The following is a 26,331-nucleotide window of genomic DNA, read 5'->3' on the forward strand; positions in this document are numbered from 1 at the left end:
GTGTGAACCTAAATGTTATGAAACACTGACATTAGTGGTAATATTTGTGTTTCTGGAGGTAAAAATCTGGTTTTGCACAAATGAAGTCCTCAGTCTCTTCAGCATCAAGCTGTTTAAAGAGCAGCTGAAGCTATCCAGCCAATAATTCCTAAGGAATGGAAATCATTTCTATTGAAACTGTAAATTGTTTTAATCTGACAGAGTTCTTAGGAACTATTAATGCTCCTCACTCTTTTCTAAGCTTACATTAGGAGCAGTCCAGGATATTGCAGGAGGATGTGCCTCAATTGAAAACATAGATTTCTTCTTTCATGATTTTAACAGGCATTTATTTTCCTGTTGCTAGAACTAAATGGAGGGAGCAGGCTTTGAAGGGTGAGTTCTTTTTGGCTTTCTGCATTCCCTAATGTTTCCAGGTATTCCAAAAGCATGGAAGCACATTTTCCCTCCACTGACAGGGGCAGTGGCTCAGTGACTGCCTCAGTTATCATGGAAGCTAAAGCTGATTTAATCAATGCACCCTTATTCCTTTCTGAGCTCTGGGCCTGCATGATTTGACTTGACAAGTTCTTCATCTTTTTTTTTTCTTTGTGATTTTACTTCAGGATGCAGTTCCCCAGTTCCATGTGGGAATTGTCAGGTAGGATCTGGTGAAACGAAGCTGACAAGTGTGTTCTGTCAGGCTTAGTGAATGAACATGTGAAGAAATCAGGCTTTGGGATGGGTGATAGCATCTACAGCAGGGTTTTCTGCTTTAGACAGCCAGAAAAGAAGCCCAGCCTGTCACTGGCACAGCATCTGGCTTGAGGTGACAGATTTTACATTTTCTATAGATTTTTTTTTTTATTTGTTGTGCTCAAAAATTGATGAAATCAAAGGGAATGTCTTAATCATCCCAGCCATTATAGAAGAAGTGTGAATTTTATTATTGTGCTCCAAAAATGCAAATTGTTCTGTTAGAAATTCCTATTTTGGTGCTGATTTATTGGGTGTCACATATAAAATCCTCACATTCTGGGTATTCTGAGGAAGAGTTTCAATAGAGTGTCTTTTACAACAAAAAGCCTGCCTGTGTTTACATTTTAAGGATTTTTGTGGCCCTCTCAGGACTATCTGTGCACTGAAACCAATAAAAATCATGTTGCTGCTGGAGCTTGACCTCCTTTTACATCAGAGTACCTTGTGCAGAGAAACTTTATGTCCTTCCCTGATAGAGATTTTAAAAAAGATGCATAAAAACACCCCCAAAGCTCTCTTTGGAGGGGCAGGAGTTGGAAATGCTTTCAATTTGTAGTCATGAGACTGAAAAAGAAAAAATATTCCCCAAGATTGATTTGGGGTTGGCATTTCTGGCTGGTGTTTTTTTTGCTACAAAGCACTCCAAATCCAAACTGTTCCATGTTTTTGGGGGAGCAGCCTGGATGTAACATCATGCTGCTCATAACCAGGGCATTTTTAGCCTGTTTAATGCATTAAATCCATTAAAGGCAAGTTCTGCAAGGGCACTGTTTGATCTCTCCGTGGGATTCCGTACCCCAGCCTGCTTTTAAATGTGTTCAGTGCAATACAAGGTGTTTTAAGGTTGTGAAAAAAGGGCATTAACATCTGAAATCACCAGGGAAATGGACAACACAAGGGTGAAATTCTGGTTTTTAGCCTTTGCATGTGTGCTTGAGGTGAGTCCTGTCACCTCTTGGTGCTGTGGGGAGCCAGGAGTGAGCATTTGTGAATGTACTTGGCAGCCACCTGGAGGGAGCAGAGATTGGTTTTCCCTTCTGGAGGGATCAGAGATTGGTTTTCCCTTCTGGAGGGATCAGAGATTGGTTTTCCCTTCTTTTCCCTGGCATTAGGCATGCTCAGCTGGCACTGGTGAAGTTTGGCAGTTCCAGAATGTTCTTTGTAGCCCTGGCCCAGGTCTGAGCAGCGACACCACAGCTGAACCCCCCCTTGGCACACACATTTAAGGACTTTACACCCAGGTAAGATGAGTTCACTCATTAAGCAGAGAATTGTTGATATCAGCCTGAATCTGAGCTCCTGTTCCTCACCTTTTATCAAAACCATTGATTTCAATGATTTTCTAATAATTTCTTTGTGGAGCTTCACAAACATTGCATGGCTCTGATGCTGACAGATCTGGTCAAGTGCAGCCCTGAATAATTGCAAACCAGGGTGGTCAGTCCTTGCTTCAACCCTTTTCAGTGCAATACACAGGAAAATGGTGCTGGGAAAAGGCAATTTTGGTGATATTTGGCAGAGCTTTGGGGTGGTTCAGTGTGCTCTCAGAGACAAGCTTGCTTGGGCATGTGATGTGTGGAAGAAGCCCTCTCTGACAGCTGCATGAGGTGTCAGAGGGCTGTCAGAAGTGAAAATGTTTGTTACCACCAGGGCAGCACAGCAGGAGATGCAGTTTTTGTATTTACTGCCTGCACAAGGAGTGGGCACAGGGCAGAAATCCATCAAAGGTTTTTCCTTGCTGCTCTTAAGAATAAAAAAATATCTAAGAGCCAGGGCCTGTGTGATCTCTGCTTGCTCTTCTAGAGCAGGCAATGACCTCCTAATGCCATAAAAGCAGGAAAGTTCCTTGCACATCTTATGAAGAATGATTTTCCTGTTTGTTTTGTTTCTTATTATAGCTAAGAACATATTTTTACCTTTGCTTTCCAGTCTTTCCAAACCCTCCTCCTCTAGTCCAGATTTTGGAATGAATATACATAATTTTGCTTGGGGAAAGGAGAAGGGGAAGGGGAAAGGATAGGATAGGATGTCTTGGGGTGACAGTCACAACTGAAATGGGCACAGTGCACTGACAGCTGTGAGTTAAGCCAGGGAGAGTGGTTTTAGCTTAGGAAAAATGATTTGGTCTTTATTTCAAGCTCAGGTGTTCCAATTGTACAGAACACACAGAACTGATGCTTTTTTTTTTGTTAAATCTCTCTAATTCAGAATGCTCAGCCATAGCCTGGGTTTGTAGCTGACCTAAGAACAATTTCCTATGAACTCAACAATTCAAGAGCTCTCTAAAGCTTAACAAGGGAAATTGGGAATCTTGAGCCACCCAAGATGATGTGTAAAATAGTGCTTGGAATTGATGAGTAAAATAATGCTTGGAATATTCCTTTGATGAGTTCCTATAACCTGGATCACTTAAGGTGTGCACTCCACTTAGTGAGAAAAGTGCTGCTCACCAGAACAAGAGCAAAACCCACACCTTCAAAAACTGGTGGAATTAAATCAAATTACTGCTTTAGAAAGCATGCCTGTGTCTGTCAGAGGGGTTTTCCACCTCACTGCTACCATGGGTGCTGACCTGTTCCAGCACAGTGCCACTGCACAGCCCTTGAGGCACAGCTGAAGTGTTTAGGGACAGCTGTCTGTGTATTTTAGCACACTCAGAAAGAGCAGAAAGTGTCAATTTGTGAATTGGTTGGAGCAGAAAAACTCATAATTCCATGTCCTGTTCCTCCATGCTTATATCATTTTATCTCATGTTGATTTGGCTGCGTGTTGTAAATCTGGAAGCAAACACCAAACCCTGGAATTATTGAGGCTGGAAAATCCCTGCCAGCCCATGGAGTGCCAGCTGTGCCCAGTGCCCACCTTGTGCCCAGCCCAGAGCACTGAGTGCCACCTCCAGCCCTTGCTGGGACACCTGCAGGGCTGGGCACTGCAAAGCTCCCTGGGCAGCCCCTGCCAAGGCCTGAGCACCCTTTGCATGCAGAAATTGCTGCTGCTGTCCAAGCTGAGCCTCCCCTGGCCCAGCCTGAGGCCCTTTGCCCTTGTCCTGTCCCTGTTCCCTGGCAGCACAGCCCGGCCCCCCTGGCTGTCCCCTCCTGGCAGGGAGTTGTGCAGAGCCACAAGGGCCCCCTGAGCCTCCTTTGCTCCAGGCTCAGCCCCTGCCCAGCTCCCTCAGCTGCTTCTCTCTAGAATTATCCTACATTCCATGATGTAGAACTCCTTTCCTGCTTTATACAAGGTGCTTTCACATTTGAGCACTTGTGCTTGTGCAGGTCTCATTTTTGCTATGTAGGCCAGGTATAAATTGATGTAAATGTATAGAAAATAAGAGCTAGAGGGTCTGATGCTGCATATTTTATGGGCCTGCCAGCATCAACACATCAAACCAGTGTAAGCAGATTTCTTACTTTGGTTTTTGTGACTGTAAAATGTTTAAGTACATCTTCATCTTCCAGCATCTGACAGCAGCACTCCCTGATCACTGCTCTGCATTTGTTTTCTGTGGCCTGTTTAAGGTCAATAATGGATCCCTCAGTGCCCAGGATCAGTCAGGTGTTGCTCCCTGGGATTGAGCTGTCATTCTCCAGGAGCTCCACTGGTTCAGGGAGATGGCTCAGGGCAGGAGGTGCTGCTTGGTTTGGGAACAGTCTGGGCAGAGCTGGTTCCTCTGTAACTGCTGTGGGTGAGGCTTTGGACAGGGCAGTGCCTGCTCAGCAGCACTGGCTCTGTAGACAGGTGGGTTTGCTGTTGTTATCCCTAGGATGCTCATTTGATGTTATTTGGGGTTATTTTGGGGTTATTTTGGGGTGTGTGGTGTTAAGCCTCAGACAATGCTCAGATGTTCTGTTGCAATGGGCACAGGTTTCTCACTTTGAATGGCTGTGCATGGAACTCAGACATGAAGAGGGGATCAGAGGGATGGAGCAGCTCTGCTGGGAGGAAAGGCTGGGACAGCTGGGGGTGCTCACCTGGAGAGGAGAGAGAACTTTGGGGTGACCAAATTGTGGCCTTGCAGAACCTGGAGGAGCTACAAGAAACATGGAGACAGGCTGTTTCCAAGGGGATGGAGGGACAGGACACAGGGAATGGCTCCCAGTGCCAGAGGGCAGGGCTGGATGGGATATTGGGAATGAGGAATTGTTCCCTGGCAGGGTGGGCAGGCCCTGGCACAGGGTGCCCAGAGCAGCTGGGGCTGCCCCTGCATCCCTGGCAGTGCCCAAGGCCAGGCTGGAGCAGCCTGGGACAGTGGAAGGTGTCCCTGCCATGGCAGGGTGAAAGAAGATGAACTTTAAAGATGTTCCCTTCCAGCCAAAACCTCTCTGTGATTCTGTGAAGAGTTGCTCTGTCCATCTAAATTTGAATTTCTGGCATTAAAGCAAAAAATGTTTTCCTCCTTTTTGGAAATGACGTGACAGTGTCCTCTGGTGGCCTGACAGCTGGAGTTCTGCTGCATCTGCTGCTTGCTCACCTTCTTTTTTTTTTTTTTTTGCTTTTTCTTTTGCATTTTAATTAGAAGGAATTGTGGCATAATTGCAAACAAAAGGGCTGGACTTCAATCACTGGCAGGAATTTATGGAATAATGTTAGAGTGTGTGTATATATTCTCTGCAGTTGCAAATGACTGATATGAGGGGCAGGGACAAGTTCCTTTAGGACATTTCATACATATATATACCTATTATACACCTGTGGTACACCTACACAGGTGAAGCTTCAAGGAAATCCCTGAGATTGAAGCCAGGAATTATTGACAAACTTATTAGATAATGGAGTATTAAAAGATCAAAGTAAAACCTTCTGGCATTATTAATCTATTAAGTGGAGTGGAGATTTATTAATTTTTCCTTATATTTCTCTGTGTAGACAGAACTTCAAGCCAGAGTCTGCTCTCCAAGAGCCCTTGACCTGTAGTGCTCAGCTTTAGGTCCCAAAATTTAATGCATTTTAACCCAAGCATGGCTTCATCTCTCAGGATCAAGGACTGTGAACTGCTTCCCTGCATCAGGGTATAAATGTCTGCTTCCCAAAAGGAATGCTGGTTGGAATATTAATAGCAGGATTCAGTTAGTCCAGAAACCAAGGAAGACAGAAAGTCACTTTAAAGCTCCTCACCAAGCAGATTTTGAACCTTTCACTGTGGCAAGTGCTTTTCATTCAAATTCTGAGGGAGGAGGTTTGTGGGGTTTTTGTTTGCCTTGAGACTGCATTTTTGGAAGCTAAAAAACTGAAGAAAAATTCAGCAGGTGTTCCAGATGTTTGAGGTTTCTGCAAATCAGAACAGGCCTTGAATAGACATGCAACCATCATCAAAAATGGTGGGTGAATTCCCATGGAATCCCAGAATGGTTTGGGTTGGAAAGGACCTTAAAAATCATCCAGTTCCTCCCCCCTGCCATGGGCAGGGACACCTCCCACTGTCCCAGGCTGCTCCAAGCCCCAGTGTCCAACCTGGCCTTGGGCACTTCACTTTTTAACCCCCTGAATGCTGAACTGGTGTGCAACTTTTAGGGAAAACCTCCAAGTTGAAGGGTTGGAATTGAGGAAACTCTCATAGTTTTGGTCTAGGATATTTTCTGGCCTTGGCAGTTGTCAGTGACTGCCTAAATCCTATAAGGGAATTTTCAGAAATGGACAGAGAAATGGATTTCTGACAGAGAAATTATTTGAGGGCTTGACTCCCATTTCTACCTTAGAAAATGTTGCCTTGAATTTTTGGTTCCAAAGTGAAATTGTTGAGGAGTATTGTGTTAGTGATGGCATTTTTGATCTGAGCACAGTCTGACCCAGACCTGAGTGAGTGCAGTTGTAGTTTGGGTATTTCAACAGCTTGATTTTTCTGCCCAAAATAGAAAATATCTGCTATGAAGACATTGCTTACAAACACAGTCTGATTTATGAGCCTTCTGAAGATCTATTTACTTGGCTAAGGAAACGTGCCAGTTAGCTGGGGTGGCACAAAGTAGTTCAAAGCCATAATTAACAAAACAAATCACACACTCTGGTAGTTCTTATCTTTCTTTTAAATAATTAACACACTTTCCCTGTGGTTAGAAAGGTCAGCTCTGGATCCATGTTCCCTATTTGGCCATTTAAAATATAATGAAAAATGCTGAAAGGTGATGTCAAGTATCATGAAACTGATAATCTTCATGGAGTTTTGTTTGCTTCTCAGTCTTCTAGGCAGTGATTCTTCCACCATTTCCTCCTTAATTTTTTTTTGCTAGCTTATCCTTTCACTTTGGCGAAGACAGGGAGTGAAACTATTGCAGGAGCACTGATTTGTCCACACTAATTCACCCTTTTCTATTCTTGCATCACATCACTTTGTTCTCACCAGTTCCACAGTCCTGGATTCCAACACCTTGGTTGTGAGTATCCAAATGGGGAAAAGACCTGTGAGGTTTAGTCCAGGTGTGGTCCCAGCTCTGGGACAGAGGACAGGATCCCTGTGCCTTGTGTGCCACCTGCTCCTTCCTCTGCCAGCTGGATAAACAACTTCCCACCTGTACTGTGCCACCAAATTTTGCTTTGGAACCAAAAAAAAGCAATTCAAGGCAACATTTTCTGTGGTAGAAATGGGAGTCAGGCCCTCTGACTGAAAATAATTTCTCTGTGAGAAAATAATTTCTCTGCCTATTTTTGAAAGTGCCATGCAAAACAAAGGGTTGGCAGACAGAGCCTTGCTCTGTCTAGGGGAGTAATTAGGATTTATTTCAAGAGAGGTCATCCTGATGTCAGAATTACAGGGAAAGCACAGCAGCATGGATGGATTGGAAGCAAAGGAAGGTTAATCAAAGTAATAAACTTCCCAAATCCCAGAATAAAGGCAGCATAGTTCATTCAGATAGCAGATTATGGATGTGTAATGATCAGGGAATAATCAGAATCCCAGAAGGGTTTGGGTTGGAAAGGACCTTAAAGCTCATCCAGGGACACCTTCCACTGTCCCAGCTGCTCCAGCCTGGCCTTGGGCACTGCCAGGGATGCAGGGGCAGCCCCAGCTGCTCTGGGCACCCTGTGCCAGGGCCTGCCCACCCTGCCAGGGAACAATTCCTCATTCCCAATATCCCATCCAGCCCTGCCCTCTGGCACTGGGAGCCATTCCCTGTGTCCCAGCCCCCCATCCTTTGGAAACAATCTGTCCCCATCCTGTATTGCTTGATTTACTGAAAATTCATCTGGGAGAGCTTTCTGGGTCTCAGCACTAATAATGGGAGAAATTTTGCATTTCCTGTGTAAACACAGCACAGCAATATTTGCTTATTACTGTGAAGTGGTTCAAAACACAGCCTGCAGGTACCAAGGTGAAAATTAATTTGGTGAATAACAACTACATTACTGCAGACCCAAAGTTAATCATGGTTAGCAAAGAACCTAAACATTCATGCTGTCACCTGACTAATTGGCTTTTGACATTGAGATATTTTAGAAGATGAATTGCTCTGTCCAGCCAACATAAAGATTCTGTGCCAAAAATAGCCTGCACTTCAAATGGAAAATAATTAAACAATCTATGTGTGGTCCAGAAATTTCTCATGTTTTATTTTTAGTCTTGCAAATGATTCATAGGAAGAGCAGAAATGCTTCAAGAGACATTCTGTGGTGTGAACTCCACGATTCAAGGCAGTGACTGCAAAAGTGGAGGGAAAAATCTACTGAGAAATCAGCTGCACTTGTTCAGGGGTGTAAAAAGATAAACCTGCAAGATAAATTAATGTACAAAATAGAATCAGCAGTGGTTTTGAGGATACAGCTACATCAAACTGAGCTAAATTCTTTCCTGAGTGTTGGAACTTGCATTGAACACATCTGCACAGCCATTCAAAGGTTTGGTTTTTATGAGTGGAAGTTTTGGTATTTAATTAATAAGGCCTGTTTTTCAATTTTTTTTTTTTCCTTAGGGTGGTAATAGTTGAGCAAAACAGGTTTTTGGAGTCTTTATTTATTTAAAATTTTTGAGGGAGACCCCTAAGTGTACAATTTGCTCCCTATTAGGGAAAACTTTGTAAAATTTCAGTCCTGCAAGTGTCAGTTTGGGGTGGTTTTTTTTTGGGTATTTATCTCTCCTGTTTTGGCTGTGTTCTTCAGTGCTACTGCTTTTCAAAGAAATGTAGCATTGCTTTCTTCATGGAAAATGTACCATTAAATTGCAGATGTCATGCATGAGAGCACTGTAACGGCAAGAAAAGAGATTTGACATGCAAATATGTCAGGATCTAATTCCATTCTTGCTGAAGTCAATGGGAATTGTAAAATTGACTTCAAATGGGGACAGGAGCAAACACAAGATGCCAAGGTTAAAAATGAAAAGGTTTTGCTGCTTAATTCTTATTGTCCTGGCCCCACTCAGATCTGCAAAGCAGCACTGCCTGAGAGTGCCTGGCTTTAATTATTTGTTTAATGATGGTAATGCAGCCTTGCAGGGCAGTCTGCTCCAAGGCACAGGAGGGCTGGTCCTGATGAGCTCTGAGTGCTCTCCATGGACAACATCAGGCTGGGAATGGGGCTCCCAGGCCTTTGTTTGGCCCCTTGGGAACTTTGATCAGCTCCTGGAGGAGCAGAACATGGGGATGGATCAATGGATTCTTTGGGAATCTCCAGGTATTTCCTGACAACCCTTATGGCTCCATCAAGCAAAGTGGTGACACCTTTTTTTTATGGTTGATTTTTTTTTTTTTTCCCCTTGATGCCTTGTTTTCCAAAAAGTGCTTGGGTTACTACAGAGTGTGTGAAGACAGAGGGGTTTCTCTCCTGTGTGGTAGCTTGGTTGGTTCATTTAAAATGTTAAAATGAACATTTTAAAATTTAAAATGAACATTTAAAGTGTTCCAGTGCGGTAATTTCAGGGTCCCTCGTGGAAGGAAGGAAATGATGAATCTGACTCCATGTTCTGAGAAGGCTAATTTATTATTTTATGATATTATATTATATTAAAGAATGCTATACTAAACTATACCAAAGAATAGAGAAAGGATACAGACAGAAGGCTTAATAAGATACTAATGAAGAACTCATTACTCCTGCCAGAGTCCTGACACAGCTGGCTGTGACTGGTCATTAAGTAAAAACAATTCACATGAAATCAATCAAACAATGACCAGTTGGTAAACAATCTCCAACCACAATCCAAAGCAGCAAAACACAGGGGAAGCAAATGAGATAATTATTGTTTTCATTTTTCTCTGAGGCTTCTCAGCTTCCCAGGAGAAGAAATCCTGTGGAAGGGCTTTTTCCAGAAAATTTGACAGTAACATTCCAGCTTCCAACTTGTACGTGCTTGGTTTCACCTTTTCATTGGAAGCTGGAGCATTCTGGATGCAGCATGCCCTGGTCAGGAAAAGGGTGCTATAAATGCTTAAAAAGAAGCCACAATTAAAAAAAAAAAAAAAAAAAAAAGAGCTTTTCATTGGAAAGTGGAGGGTTTTAGGGAAGCTCTGTGCAAGTTTAGCACAGTATTGGTCTTGGGACTCCTGCTGGTCACAGTGACCCCCAGATGCCTTAGAAAGTCTGTTTTCCCAGCCTGGCAGTCAAAGAAGGAGTCAGAACTCTTCAGTTCTCATTGTTTGTTGTTTTTTATCTATAAAATTCTTTCTCTGGCCTGCTGATGTCTGTTCAGCAGGACAGACAGAGGCACTCTGCTGGTCCTTGGGGTGTTGTTATCTTTTTATACTAAAAACTACATGTAAAATATTTACCATAACTTCCCAATACCCATCACCTGTGTTAGACAGTGAGCTTCTACTCTAAACCAATCCAAAAGTGCCAACATCACAGCAGAAGATGGAGGCCAAGAAGAAGGAGAAAGGCTGGACATGCCCAGATTCCTTCATCTTGCCTCCTGAACCCCCATTCTAAAAACCCCCCAAAAAATCTATTTTTCACCCTGTGACAAGCTAGTTATTATTCTACTTAGACTTTTGTGGCTTGCAGATCTCCATATAAGGTTGGTAATTTTTTCCATGGGTCATAATCAAAGTCACAGTTGTCGTGGGCTCTGTGCCAGGGTCTCTGAGCCCCCTGGCAGGGGTTTGAGCCATCCAGGACAGCCAGAGGGATGTCCTGAATTCCAGTATGTTGGGATTGTAGATCTTGGTGATCCTTCCCTCATGCTGGGTGGAGTGAGGGGAGGAGGATTTGGGGTGAATTCTCTTCCACCAAGCAATGCCATTGCTCCTTTCCAGCTGCTCGTGGGTCAGTGAAGTTTTTATTGCTGGAACCCTCCCTTGGACACACCCCCAGGGACAGCCCTGAACCTGCAGTGTATTTACAGCCAGGAAAGTGCCCCTAAAGCACTGAGAGAAGGGGCAGCCTTCTTCTGGAAGAGCTGAGATTCAGGCTCTGAGAGCCAAGATTTACACCCTGCTTTCAACCTCCCCTGCTCCTTAACAGTCTCTTCATTAAACTCTCAGCAGCCCCATATATCCTCTGCTTTTCTGGGAAGACACAGAGACTCCTGAAGCTCTCTGCTCTTAAGGATGCACTGTCAGCAACTGCAGTTCCCTTGGAATTGTATTTGTGAGACACATGGTATGGTTAAGAGTCTCTAACTTTTGTCTGTAATTCCATTAAGTAAGAAGCATATTCTAATTTGCTTTCAGAAATTATTTCTTTAAGTGTAGAGTTTTTTTACTTCCTTGGAAAATGACTGAGGAGGAGGGAGGAATATTAATGTGGGGTTAGTTACAAGCTGAAAAATGAGGATTTGTTGAGTTACACCTTTACCAGACCTTGTTTCAAATGGTTTTGATAAATTCCAGTTGCCTGAGGGGGGAGATAAATAAGATTGCCTTCATAAACTCCTTATGGACACTTGAAATTATCCCCAAAGTGTGTTTGGACTTCCTATTTCACAATGTTTGCTAAAACAGATTCACTTTTCAGATTCAGATTGTTGCCACCGCATGTTAAAACACACTCTTGAAAGAATGGAGGAGAAAGAAACTTTTGATGGGATCTCAAACAGCATTTTTGAATGTCACTGATGATCAAGAACATGATAACAGTGAGTTTTTCATTTTGACATTATGAGAATTTCTCTGGGTTTTTTTTATACCAAAGTGAAAAGAGATTTGACTGAGCCTTGAAAAGTGTCACATGCAATTCAGTGATATTTTTGTACTTGTCCCTTCAAATTTCTTCCCTCCTTTGTTCTTGTCTGAAGGAGGGAGGCACATCTGCAACAGGTTCCCTGTGTGAGGAGCAGCCTCTGCTTGCTCTCCCCAGCCCTGTGAGGTGTCTGTGGGTTCAGGGTGAGCTCTGTGGCTGCTCAAAACTGAGTTTTCACAACACAAATCATTCCATTCTTCTCCCAAGAAGTCACTCACAAAAGGCTCATTCTTGTCTAATTTTTGGCTGTTGCTGTCAATAATAAATGCTTTGGTGGAGAGTGAAGGAAAGGATGAAAATTTATAGCAAACCAACAGGAAGGATCTTTTTTAACCCTCCACAGCCCTTCATTTCCTACCAGAACTCCTCTGTGACACAATTAAGGAGCTCTGGCTCCTCCATTCCCTGGGGATATCCCCTCAGGGCATCACCTCTTGGTGCTCCTAGGAACATCTTGGCTGCCAGGAGCTGTGCCAGACCCCTGCCTCAGCTGCTCTTTTCCTCACTGGATTCTCAGATCATTCCATGCAGCTCCAACATTCCTAGGGCTCCCTTCCCTCTCCTGGAGTCGAAGCCAATAAGTAGAAATACTTAGTAGTGATTTTTTCTTCTTCTTTTTTTTTCTTTTTTTCTTCTTTTGCTATGATAGCAACCTGGCATTCCCAGCTGTTTGGGGTGTTCTTTTTTAACTTCTTGTTGTTGTTTGGTTGGGTTTTGGTTTTTTGGGGATTTTTAGTGTTGCTTGAATATTTGTGAGATTTGGTTTCTATTTTTTTCCTCCCCATAAAACCTTTCAGTGCAGAAAATGGGAATTGTGAGGGGATACCAAAATACAAAGGGACTCTCAGAATTCCAGACTGGTTTGGGTTGGAAGGGCCCTCAAAACCCATCCAGTGGCACCCCTGCCATGTCAGGGACACCTTCCACCATTCCAGAGTCTCCAAGCCCCAGTGTCCAGCCTGGCCTTGGGCACTGCCAGGGATGCAGGGGCAGCCCCAGCTGCTCTGGGCACCCTGTGCCAGGGCCTGCCCACCCTGCCAGGAGGAATTTTTTCCATGTATCTCCCCCAAATTAACCCCCTCTGGCAGTGGGGAGCTGTTCCCTTTTTCCTGTCACTCCATTCTTTGTAAATTGTCCTCTCCTTCAGCCAACTCCTCCAGGCACTGCAAGGCCACAGTTTGGTCCCCTCAAAGCCTCCCCTCTCCAGGCTGAACAAACAGGAATATTTACAATTCAGGCTGTTACTGAGGAGCTGGGGAGCCCACACCAGTTTTTATTTAAAGCCCAGGAAATCATTCCCACCAAGAGGGGAGTGTGACCGTGTTCACAGGGGTCCCAGGATGAGGGAAGAGACGAGGATCTGACTCCATGTTTCAGAAGGCTGATTTATTATTTTATGATATATATTACATTAAAACTATACTAAAAGAATAGAAGAAAGGATTTCATCAGAAGGCCAGCTAAGAATAGAAAAAGAAAAAATTATAACAAAGGCTTGTGACTGACTGAGACAGTCTGGATAGCTGGGCTGTGATTGGCCATTAATTAGAAACAACCTCATAAGACCAATCCCAGATGCCCCTGTTGCATTCCACAGCAGCAGAGAATCATTGTTTACATTTTGTTCCTGAGGCCTCTCAGCTTCTCAGGAGGAAAAATCCTAGCAAAAGGATTTTTCAGAAAATATCATGGCTACAGGGGAGGATCTGGAGGGCGTTGTGGGCTGCTGGCCATGCTGGAGCTGCACATGCAGGGATGTCTCCCAGTATGCTGCTCACAGAAGAAATCAGCCTCATTTCTTTCCAAAATGCACTCAAGGATGTTTGAAGCATCTCCTGGTTTGACATCCATGACAAGTTTTGAAAGACAGGATTGCAGATAATGTCAAGAAACAAAACAAAACCCCCGTATTAATTTCTCTCTGTATGTTTCTCCATGTTGGGTGCATCCTTCCCCAGAGTCCTGTCAGTGATTTTTAATTAATGTACAGAGTCTGATGACTCCCTTGGTGCTGTATCCATGGCTGTGGATGGCTCCAGGGAGGAGCTCACCTGGGAGAGGCTGTGCACCCTCAGTTATCACTGACAACACAGCACCTGTGGGGTTGTTTTACCTCTTATCACCTTTTTGGCCACACAAATCTTTAATCTCCATGAGGATTTGAGGTTTTTTGTGGTGTCCTGCTGTTTTGGGGCACCGTTATCATAAAAGAAAGAATATGATATTAAAATATCCTTTATAATAGAAAAGCACAGGTGGGTCCAGCCACAAAGATGCTCTGGGGGCTGGAGCACTGTCCCACGAAGACAAGGAGAGCTGGGGGTGTTCACATGGAGAGGAGAAACCTGGGGAGACCACAAACACCCTTCCAGTGCCTGAAGGGGGCCTGGAGGGACAGGGACTCTTTTTATGGGCACACGGTGACAGGTCAAGGGACAATGGTTTTAAATTTCCAGAGGGCAGGGCTGGATGGGATATTGGGAATGAGGAATTGTTCCCTGGCAGGGTGGGCAGGCCCTGGCACAGGGTGCCCAGAGCAGCTGGGGCTGCCCCTGCATCCCTGGCAGTGCCCAAGGCCAGGCTGGAGCAGCCTGGGACAGTGGAAGGTGTCCCTGCCCATGGCAGGGGTGGCACTGGGTGGGATTTAAGGTCCCTTCCAATCCAAACCAGTCTGGGATTCTATATTTTGCATAAAAGTTAGTTCCCATTGATCAAGAGTTTGCTGTTGGACTGGCAGAGTAAAGTACTCTGAAGAAAATACAGGTGGGAGTTTTCACAAAAATGTCACTTGTAAGTGAATTATATGGTGCTCACCAAGACACTGTGACAACAAAATTGAATTCGGGTGCCCTTAATAATTCTTGAGTAAAATTACCTTCATTTTATAGTTTTTTTTATGTATCTAACAGTTCCTCCACAAATCTTAGAGGTGGTCCTTGTGCTTTGAGTGTTGCACTTGATGGTCTTAGAGAACTTTTCCAGCCTATAAGGTTTCTATTCTGTGATTTGGAGGTGCTCTGCTTCAGTTTTAGTGGAGTCTGTGGTTTGTTTGTTTGTGTGTTTGTTTTGACACCATTGGGCAGCCACAGCTTTTCTGGGCAAGGCCTGTGCCAGGCCCTCACAGGGAGCAATTTCACCTTAATATCCAATGTAACCCCACTCCCTATCAGTGTGAGACCATCCTCCCCTGTCCTGTCACTCCATCCCTGCTAATTGTCCCTCTCCATCCTTGTAGGGTCCCATCCCTCCTCCTGGCCCCACAGTGCTGCTTTGGGAGCTCTTTACGGCTCCAAAATTCCCATTTCTCACACACATTTGGCTGATGCACACAGATGGACAGGGACAGAGAGCTCTGGGGGGGCTGGTGGTGGCCTGAACTGGTGGCAGCAGGAGCCCCTTCCTTCTGTCCCTGGGGCTGAGAGTGCTTGTTTGGCCACAGGGTGACCCAGGGACATCAAACTGAGCTGGTTTCAGGCTTTATCTTTTCCTGCAGGTCTCAGGTGTGTTTTCTTCACAGCAAGGGTGGTCAGGCATTGAAGGTGGTGGAGTCACTGTTAGTAAGAGCCTAAATGAGAGATGCAGGGCTCCAGGCAGCTCTCCAAAATGCAGTTTATAGTAACCAAGATGGCACAGCAGTCCAGGGTCGTTGGGTGACAGAGCTGTGCCTACAGCTGTCAGCTCCAGCTGCAGACAGGCCTGGAGACCCTTTGGTTTTGGTTACAATGCATTATCTACTTTTCTTTTGGTTACAATGCATTATAGACTTTTCCTTTGGTTACAATGCATTATATACTTTTCTTTTGGTTACAATGCATTATAAACTTTTCTTTGCTGAGCATCTTAATACAGCAGAACCAATCTATACCTTAACTTTTACCCATAGCCTATCATAACCACTATAATTACCATATTCATGTTACTATTCTCCAATCACTAAAAGTTAGTGCATTACAGTTTAAGCTAGAAGTTGTAATTGAGTTTTCTTGCAGTGGAACATTCTGAGACCTTTTTTCCACTTGCCACATCAGCAGGCTTGTTTGCCTGTGCTCTCTTTCTGCTTGGTAAAAACATCTTCTTGTTTGGGGTGGGTTTATCCTTTGCTCTAAGCCATAAAAACCCCTTCTAACTAACACACCCTTTGCCTTTTTGGTTATCTAGTAAGACTGGTTCAGCAATTCTTGTCTTCTATATCAAAACTTGCTTCCATCTCTATTCCTTCATCAGACTCTACATTCAAAAATCTTTCTGCCAAGCACACATATCTGTGAGACTTTCCTGTCAAACTTTCATCCTTCCCAACAGCATCTGCATGTGGCACCTCGTGCCATGGTCCGTGTGACAGGGTGGTGCTGGCTGTCAGGTTGGACTTGGTGGTCTGGAAGTTGATTCTGTGCTTCTGGAGCAGCAGCTGTGCATGGCCATTCCTGGTGGATCTCAGGACAGCCCCAGTGCCCCTTTCAGGGGGGTTGTCAAAAGCACAAATCACCCAGGGATGGAAAACATCATACCAACATTTCTACCGACTTCTTCCCAAATTCCTGGGACTGCAGGAAGTGCAGCAATCCTTTAGGCAGTGACATTGATGTTCAGGGAGCTGTGCTCCCTCCAAAAGCTCCCTGTGTGTGTGCTCTGTGTGCTTTCAGCAATGGCAAATAGAGCAAGGCTTTTTTATTTTTTTTTTTTTTATAAAGCACATTTGTCTTCCAGCCCTTGACCTGGGCTCAGTAAATGAAAACGTAGCAGAACTGAATCCCCACAGGATCAGGAGAGGGGCAGTGCAAGCAAAAGGGAAAATAAAGAAAAATGTACTGGCACTTGTGCTAAAGGACAGCAGAGCAGGAGCTGCTTTGTGCCTGTAAAAGTCACATTTCTTACCAATAATTCCTTATCCCTGGTGGGCAGAGGGTGCTGCCCATCCTACTGTGCCTGAGACACCACATTTCCCTGAGTGTTTCCAGATTTGGGTATTCACATGCCCTAGGAACAATTTCTGCATCATTTCCTTTGCTATGAACCCTCCTAAGGTTACGTTTTGCCTCTGCAATACATAACAGAGGGAGCAATAATCCTGCTTTCCCTTTCCTTCATGAGAAACCTCCTGTGGTAACAGCTTTAAGGAGAGCTCATAAAAGGCTCCCTTTCCTTCAGTGGTTCCCTCCAGGAATCTCCTATTGATTATTCTGTAGACAAAAGAGGGAACTAAAGAGTTGCTGTGCAAGAATATTGTACAGCATGAGGCAACTAAAGGGAGATCCTGACTGCAGTTTTACTGGGGTGGGAGTGGGGCTTGGCTCTTCAGATTCTTCAAATCAGAAAATGCAGTTGATAAATTCAGGGGTAGCCATGCAAAAATGGAAAATCAGCTGCCAGTCTGAAACCCAGCAATTATTTCATTGCTGACATTGATGTTGCTTCAAAATTTTCAAGTGGTTTAATAGCAAAAGGTTTTTTTTCTTTTTTTTCTGGAGTATAATTCATGAAACACTGCCAGTGTTTGATAAAATCGTGTTGGTTTTGCTGGAAAGTGCAGTCCAGTGTTTCTGACAGAGAGGAATCTTTTCTGTGCAGGACACCATGTTCAGGTCAGAAATATGGGAAAAGATTGGCAATATTTGAGATCCTTGTTTGCTTTCCTGCTTCAAAACAGGCACTGGCTGGTTAAAATGCAGTGATAGCACAAAGGCTATTGAAAACTTTGGGGTCCTTGTCAGCTGTTGACTGTTTGCCCCCTTTTTGCTTGGTTCTCTGTGAAATACATGCATTTATTAGCACCTTTGCTTTTGGAAAGCTGCAATCTCTGAAACACGAACAGTTTGCACCTTGGAGGTTGTCACACCCACTTTAGGACTGGGGGAGGAGTTCAGGATGCATCCAACCTCTTTCCCTGCCAGGATAAGAAAAATCTGTCTCATTTCCTTCATCATAAGTCTTGTGAAGAAATTAAAACTCTTGGCTGTTGGGAAAATTTGAGTCTCCATCTTAACTTGGACTGTTACCCTTTGAGTAACTAATTCTTAAAGGTTCTGATTTTTTTTTTTTTAACAGAACATTTAGGTATTTTCCAAAGTTTTTAATGCATAGCAAAACAGAATAGATGGTGAAATACCTGGCCCCATGAAACCCACCCATGGCCAAACTGAAGGAGGATGTTTCCTGCATTTCCTTTCCTGAGCAGATTTTGCTTTGTAGTCATCATCACGTTTGAGGTGGCTTCCCTGACAAAGGACTGGGAGTTATTCCTTTGAATCCCTTCAAGAAAAACAGGGAACTGAGCCCTTCTTGCACTCTGTGGCTGGGAGCTCTGATATTCTGATACCTCAGGAGCAGCTCTGGCTTAGGAGGAAATATCAAACTCTTGTGCTCTTCCTGGAGAGCCTGACTTGTGCTCCATAGCAAACCTTCTAAAGGAGCATTGATCATCTCAAGGACACACTGGGGTCTCAGTTTTCACTTTTCCAGGGCCTGTGTGTGAGTGCTGAGCTGTTTTGTTTGTGTGCCCAGGCAGGGGAAGGAGTCAGGAATCAAATCATGTCTTTATGAAACACAGATGTGAGCTCTGTCTAGCTCTGAAATGGGCATTCAGGTTTTCCTCCCTCCTCCTGCTGCTGCTGGGCATCTGAGCCTTAATAGGGTGGTTTACAAGTGTCCTACAAACAGGAGCATTTTCATTCCTTGCTCCTGGCAAGCTGCAGTGTTTTGCAATTGGGGACATCTCTGGACAGGGCCTTCAGGTGACTTTAAATGTCCCTGGCTGGGGAGAATGAGCACTTGATCAGGTATAACTAAGGCTGGCTCATTTTTACAGTGGGCAGGCAGGGAGGAGATCAGGGCTGCCTGAAGCCTCCCTGTCAGGGTTAAGCACAGAATGCACATATCTTGGTTTTTTTCATTTAGCTCAGCTTTGACTCTTGCAGCCTTCGAGTGTACCTGAATTGAATATACCTCAATGAACTCTTATTTGTTCTTTTGGTTATAGAAAAGAACATTTGTAAGCACGAGCATTTAAGATATTTTATGCTATTCCTAAATTTAATCACAGGTGTCTTGAGAGTATTTAGTGATCTCCTTGAAAACAGGAATGGTGCAATTTAGGGATTCTCTGTTGAGAATGAAATGAACCATGGAGCACAAACTCTGAAGAAACAGCAATCCCTCCTGTTTTCAGGGTGTGGAGATGCTGAATTCAGTCCCTTCAGTGCAGCAGTGACTGCAGGAGAGTGCTGGCACTTCATTCTCTGAACAGGCTTCCCTGGAGAACTAATGGAGGAGGAGAAGGGCTGCCTGCACCATTTGTTCCTTTCCAGGCAATTTTTCTTTGGCTTGGTTTAGTGTCAGGCTTTAGCAGCTTTAAAAAGGCTGTGTTTAGTTGTATACTGAGAATGTGCTCAAGGAAAACTCCTTTCCTGGCCTTAATCTTTCTCATGGCATCAGAAATCAGCTGCACAACACCTGTATTTCCCCAAGGTCAGCCTTATTCCAAATTATTCTAGTTATTCCAACTTATTCCAGTTATTCCAGTTATTCCAACTTCTGATTTTCTTGGCTTCAAAATGGAGAGAGGCTTTTAAGAGAGTCCTGAGGACTGATTTGTGCCTGGTGCTCCTGCAGCTGGGTGCATCCATTTGAAGCTCTTTAAGGTGAATGGACACAGGAGAGGCAGCTTGAAGTGCATTTGTGACCACAGAACCCCAGAATGTTTTGGGTTGGAAGGGACCTTAAAGCCCATCCCATTCCAACCCCTGCCACAGGGTGGAATCCCCTGGATTCCTGGATAGCCAGTCAAGCTTTGCTTCAGTTGTTTATGTCTATATTTTTGTTAAGGATAAATCAGCCACAAAATGTGTTCCCCCAAACAAACCCAAGTGGAACTTTGTGTGCTGGCAGCTTTCCATCCACTTTAGATTGATGATTTAAAAGCAGGGCTGAAACCAGGTGTTAAATTGACCCTGCCTGAAAAAAAGCAGCTGCACATTATTCTGTTCAAGTGGCCAAACTGTGCTGATGCAACAGATCCCAGCATCGACCACACGAGCAGCTGGCATTAAGAGCACACTCCCTGCATGCCATATTTGAAAGTTCAGCAGGTCATTGTGGGAATTTGAGATGGTGAAGCTGAGTCACTGTTAAAAAAAAAAAAGGATCTGTGTAATTCCAGCCATGCTTCAAACAGAAATGACTGCAGCTTTAGAATTAGGTAATTATTATTTCAACTTAGACAGCTCAACTTGTTTATGGCCACTCTATTTTTGAGACAGTATTGCTTAAAATTATTTCTGGGAATACGTTTTAAAAATTAGACCTGGGGAGTATTGAAGTAAAAATTCTCACCCTGATGATCTTGGGAGTTTGCTGGATGTTGGTGTCTAGTGGCCTCTTTCATTATCACTGTGTAGAAACATCCAGCCTACAACTCTGGTTAATACTAAAGAAAGTTTAATTCATTGAATTTCTGCATTTTATTTGAAAAATCAGGAGATTCCAGAGTCACAGCTTGCTCTCTAGGTAGTATTCTATCCACCCAGTTCACGAGGGAAATCCAGGTGTTTTGATACATTTGTGTGATTCTCTGACAAAATCAGAGTAGGCAAAATGAAGATTCAATTATTTTCATTGTCTGCTTTTAGAAGGGGTTCTCACTGTCTGCAGGGCTGAGAGACCACAGGGAGATTCCATTATTTGGGAATAATGCAAATATTACAGGAGTCAGTTTATCAGCAAACCAGTCAGCTCTTGATAAAATATATCTTTCATGTTCATATTTAACAAGCCATTGCTTTTATACCCTCTAATTTATGGTAGGAGTTTGTAGGGTTGCGATTTCACATCATAGTAATTGTTTTTAAAAGACATTCAAAGGAAATGTCATTCCTGGAGGCTCTGAAAGCTGCAGAAGGGGTGGGTGCCTCAGTCCTCACTGCCAAGAGCAGAACAGAATTGTTTGCATTTTGTTCAGTTCTGGAAGTGAACATTTTGGGAAGTGACTGCTTGGATGGGTGGAGGTGATATGGACATGTGGAGTTTCTCTCACCTGATGATTTTTATTCCTTTGAGAAGCTGGTGATCCTTAGTTGATGTTGCATTCTTCAGGAGGATAAAACTAGCAGAAAACAGGACTTTTTCATGATTTTGCATTCTGTTAGGTTATTTCTTGTGGGGTGGTGGCTCAGCCAGAGCTTTACTGAGGTCTCTGATAACATCTCTGCTTCTTTCCTCATCAACCTTTACTTCAGCCTCCTCTTTATGTATCTTCTTTTACCAATAGCTTGAGCCACAGAAATAAAAAGAAGAGAGATTTTGGCAGCTTTATCCCTGCTGAGTGTGTCCTGCTCTCAGTTTTGAAGAAGGGTGGCCTTGGTGGGAGGAGAAAAGCAGCAAAGCAAAGAGTCCTCCAGTGGTACAGCCACCTTGTTTTGTGGCCCTGGTTTCAGCTTGTCCAAACTCTCTGGGGGTTGCTCAGTGGAGAGTTAAATCATATCCCAACTCTAAATCCAGGTGGAGAGGGCAGGCACAGCTCCTCCAGAGGAGAAGGCCTGGAGTGGGTGCTTGGAGGGGTAACACACAATGGGGGCTCTGTCCCATGCCAGGAGAAAGATGCACAGCAAGTGTGTGGTGTGGAGTAAATAAGGCAGGCTTTAGCATGATAAAAGGCAATTGGAGTCGTGTTGGAAGTGATTAGAATTCCATGAATAAGCTGGTGTGCTGCAAAAAGTGGTAAATAAGTGAAATCTCCAAATGCAAACTGCTGTGCAAACACGGAGAGGCAGCTGTTGTTCCAGATGCCAGGAACAGCTCAACAGGGAACAGCTTTTCACCACCTGATCATTGCTATTGTCTGCAGAGCTCTCAGTAGCACCCAGAGCCCTGAATCCAAAGCCAGGATGCTCTGGGAACTGGTGATTGGCTTTTCAGACCAGCAGGAGCAAGGAGCAGAGCACTAATTAGAGAATCCAACGAGTTTTCCACAGAAACCTTCAGAAACAATTCCAAAACTCTTCAGAGAACAGCCAGGTTTGGAGCACCCCTCTGTGGGACTGATTAAAGGGACCTGGTGAGAGCTGTAGATCCCAAGACTACAGGAATTAGACTCCAAGCTTTTGGGAAGCACAACTAGCAAGAGCTTTTTGGGTTCCCTCCTTCCAGTGAGGTCATTTTACCCCTGGGCACTGCCACCCTCTGGGAGGGCTCTGCTCACTCCAGATTGCAGCTAATCAGGAGAAAAAATGTGGATTTAAGGCTGAAATGAAAATTGTATAGAAGGAAAAGCCATAGGAGGTAAAAAAACCTTGTTCACTTTAGTGGGAGACAGAAGAGATCACTTTTGGATTCTTTTTAAAGGTGGTTGCTTGGATCTGCTTCCAAGGTTTTGGCTACTTGAGGTCATCCCAGCAGGGAAAGGTTGGATTGCTTCTGGTAGCTCCTATAATCCAGTGCAGAGATGGGTAAAAAATGTAATTTAGCTGTAGTATAATTTTCAATTTCCATGTAAGATTTGTTTTTCTTTTAAATGCTTTCAATTCCAGCTGTGCTGCAGGATTGATACCCTGCATTCTTCCTGTGCTTGCCAGCTCCATACCCAGATCTGCCTTTGCTTGCAAAGCAACTCCTAGAGAAAAAATGTTTTAGAGCAAATGTTTTACTAGAATATCCTAAACACATCATTATGCCAGGGGCACTGTGGGAAAACTAGGATGGAAGAGAAATAATACTGTCATTAATTGGAGAAGAACATAAACCTTAATTTTTCTTGTTAAACAATCTCAGCGTTTGAGAGTTTCTCCCACACATGTTGGTAAAGTGGGAGAATGACAATGAGTGTTACAATAGCACAGTCATTAAGTATTAAAAGTGTGTTTCATTTCATTTTAGATGCCTGAAACCAAGGAGAGAAACTCCAAGTTTCTATCAGAAAATAGCTTCAGTGAAGGAGAAGCTGCATTTGGCACAGTGTGTTTTCCTTCTTTTGTTTTCCTCATAAAGAGGAGAGAAAAAGATTTTGAATCTTTGAAAATGAGCAAAAGTAGACTTCAAATTAATGAGGGAGATGTATTATTGCAGATCCTAATCACAAACATCTCACATATGATTAATCATGTTACACTTGTTTGTGGTTAACAATTGCAGTAATTGAGTTTTAATTTAAATGGTGAAATTGAGATTTGACATTTCAGATAGGCAAGTTTGGGAGATTGAGGTTAACACTAATTTTTGTGTGATTGCAGTCAGGAATTGAATGAGAAGTTTCATTTCTGTCTTCTGATATTTTCTCAATGATTGGAAAAGTCCATAAACACTCCATTTGCATTTCATTTTTTATGCAGTAAAGCTGCCAAAGTTTGGATGAGTTTTTGAGCCACCTGGTCTAGTGGAGGTCCTTCAAGGCACCACTGTGGCTGATAAAACAGGAATTGTGGTGTCCCATCCTAAGGCTGAAGTGCCATGTGTCATCTGTGCTACTTTTTAATGGAATTTCTTTTAGATTTCTGCTGATTTGAGTTCATCAAGTCTCTTTCCTCACAGGATTTTTCATCCCTTGCACTCAGCACATTCAAACCCTGGGCACTGAGTGCTGTGGCTGGGAGTTGGTGCCTTCCTTTTGGGCCAGCAAACTCTGCCCTGGTTCATTTCTCCCCTCTTCTCCCATTTTCTCTGGGAAATTTGGTTCTGCTTGGCATGGGGGTTCCTAAAATTTCTGCTATCAAATATTTCCCTTAAGCCTTATATTTTCTGTATTTATACTTGGAATCATTATTGATTTGCTTCCTTTTATCTATTTTGCTGCATTGAGAGCATTATATGGAGCAAATTTCCTTGACACAGTGTATCCATACTTAATCACTGTGCTTGAATTAAAAGGATACACGGGCAAGAGCAAATTCTTTTGAACAAAATTCTCTGAAGCTGCTTCTCCCAAATCCCAGCCTCCAGTAGTTCATGTCTGGAGCTCCTCAGCTTCTGTTAGAGCAGAAAAAGCAAAGCAGAAAGATGGAAAGCCATGAACAAAGTGCTCCTGGGGTCTTTTTTTGGTTTTGTTTTGGTTTGCTTTGCTTTCATCTAAAAATAGAAGTGCTTTCCTTTTCTGTGGGCTGCATTCACAGCACCCAAGGACAGGAGTGAATTTAGATTTGTGCCAAAGGGATTAAATGGAAGGGACGAGAGTTTCTTTAGGTCACAGATGAAAATCTGTTTCTAATTTGCTTCTAAGGGGAGAGGAAGGGAAGTTTCCAGGCACCTTCAAGGACAGGCACCCCAAAGGCCCAGTCAGTGCAAAGAAAGCCTACAGGAAATTGAAGAGGAGGTTTATCCGTGGTATTTTTTGGGTGTTGGGAAATATTGATCTCCAAAGCAAATGAAAAAGAGATTTGAGCCCTGTGCATTCAGAGAGAGCAATGGGAGCAGTTCAGGATTCAGGAGTGGATGGAGGTCAATGTGAGTGGAAGTGTTCTTCTGTCCATCCAGAACATTCTGCATCTGCTGCAATTCAGACAGAATGTTCTCAGGTGAGGAATTATTGATAAAACCACTTGGGGAGGCTCTTTCTCAGGAACCCAAGTGATGGGGCAAGGAGCAGTGGATACAGGCTGAAAAAGGGCAAATTCAGGTGAAAGATTGGGAAGAAATCCTTCCTGTGAGGGTGGGCAGGCCCTGGCACAGGGTGCCCAGAGCAGCTGGGGCTGCCCCTGGATCCCTGGCAGTGCCCAAGGCCAGGCTGGAGCAGCCTGGGACAGTGGAAGGTGTCCCTGCCATGGCAGGGGAGGGAATGGATGGAATTTAAGGTAATGGTTGAATCCAGTGTTGTTCAGTCAGCAGGAAAGTGGTGGGGCAGAGGTAGGAACTGAACTTCCAGAGGTGCAAGAGGTTATTTGCCACTCATAGAGGGACTGGGGAAAGCACAGGCACAGGAAATATTCCTGTACTTGAATAAATAGCTTGGCAAATGGAGGAGGTGTGAAAGCAGTGATTGGTGAGTGGTGGCTGGGGAAAGCACAGGGAGTCCTGAGAGGTCCATTGCAGTCCTTTATTCCCTGCCTGTTCACTTTGGGATGATGCATTTGCTGTTCTTGTTTACAGGCACTTGGCAGTCTTTTATGCTCTGTCATGTCCAGGAGTTTAACAGACTAAACCCTCAAAAAGAGCAGGGAAATGTGGAGGCAATGTCCCTTATCTTTACTGATAATCAGATCTGGATATTGCAAGAATGAATTCATTACTGAGGCATGGTAGGAGCAAAGCTGATGCTCTTGTTAAGCTGAGCTGAAGGTAGATTTAAAAGGTGAAAAATCTTTTGATTTAATAAAAAATAAATAAGAAAAAAGAGTATTGCATTTAGAATACTCTTTTCCATGTGTACCAAAAAGGCTTTTATTCACTTCAGAAACAATTTGAGTCCGAGAACACGGAATCTCCAAAACCAAGAAGGCAACTCAATTTCCAGGGAAGTTAATGGAAAAATTTCTGGGAATGTTATGACAGGTCCTAGAATGGTGAGGATGATAAGTAGGGCAATTCAATAATCCCACAGGGAGAAGATCATCATCTCTGTTAAGATAAAGTTGTTCATTTTCACTGGGATATGTTTATGAAGTGCACTGAGTACGCCTCTGACTTGATGGCACGTGTGACAGTCAAATATAAACCTGAGCCTGGGCTGCTGGGGAAGAGAGGCAGCTCCTGGAGTCCAGGAAATCCATATGCCTTCAGCTTCAAAAGGAATTGTAGACTCTTTTTTCCCCCTTATAAACACTACAGAGAGCAGGAAATATTTTGTGTTCATCCTGAACCATTTTTTTATGCTGCAATTAAAGAACAACATGAAGGTTTTCCCCTCCCTGTGGGCTCTGTGCCAGTCTCTCCCTGTCCACAGGTCATTCTTCAGCTCCAGAGGTGGGAGATGGAGCTCAGGGGAGAGAAGATGGAGCAGCTTTTATTGTCCCCCAGCACAGCTTCCTGCTCTTGCTGAGGTGCTTTTTGCAGCCATTCCAGTGGAAAATACGGAATTGCTTGTGGGTTAGAGCATTTCAGAACCCAGAACATGACCTTTTTTGCTTTTGCTGAAGGCATTCCCATGACTGTGGCCCTTCCCCTCCGGGATCTGGGTCATGTCAGTACCATTCCCACTTCATTTCCTGGGTTTTTTTGCCTTGCTAGGAGCCAGTCCTTTGTTCTGTGCCTCAGCCTACAGCCCCTGACCACTTGTGCTTGTCCTTTGCTGCACCACTGAAACCTTTGCAATGTTCTTTTTGATCATTGGAGGGTTTAGTAGGCTAAAATATTACATTATTGACACATATTCTCCTGCTGGGAGAAGTCAAATGTGCCAGTTATTTGGGAAAACTAGAGACTCCAATTAGGGATCCACAGCAAGGCACAGTTTTCTCTCCATTTATCTTCTCCACTTGCCACTAAAGTCATAATGGAGATTTTATTCCAGCTTCTCTATTTAACTGCAGTTAAATTGGAGGATTTTCTCTTGTCTTTCATATGTTAACA

At 43.8% G+C, this 26,331-nt stretch overlaps 1 protein-coding gene across 18 annotated transcripts in view; it reads left to right on the top strand.

The window, feature by feature from the left end:
- PCDH15 (protocadherin related 15) overlaps positions 1-26,331 on the top strand; it is a 642,855-nt gene that overhangs the window by 188,303 nt on the left and 428,221 nt on the right. For 2 of the 18 annotated variants that reach the window (XM_077183417.1, XM_077183420.1), the window contains exon 4: positions 1,851-1,979. The exons of 14 other annotated variants lie outside the window; for them this stretch is intronic. The gene's annotated coding sequence lies outside the window, so the exon portion shown is untranslated. Of the gene's footprint in view, positions 1-1,850; positions 1,980-11,619; positions 11,741-26,331 lie in introns of all 18 variants that reach the window. 2 more of the 18 variants (XM_077183416.1, XM_077183419.1) reach the window with 1 other exon arrangement.

The sequence above is a fragment of the Agelaius phoeniceus genome, chromosome 9 (genome assembly GCF_051311805.1).
Source record: "Agelaius phoeniceus isolate bAgePho1 chromosome 9, bAgePho1.hap1, whole genome shotgun sequence".
NCBI lineage: Eukaryota > Metazoa > Chordata > Aves > Passeriformes > Icteridae > Agelaius > Agelaius phoeniceus.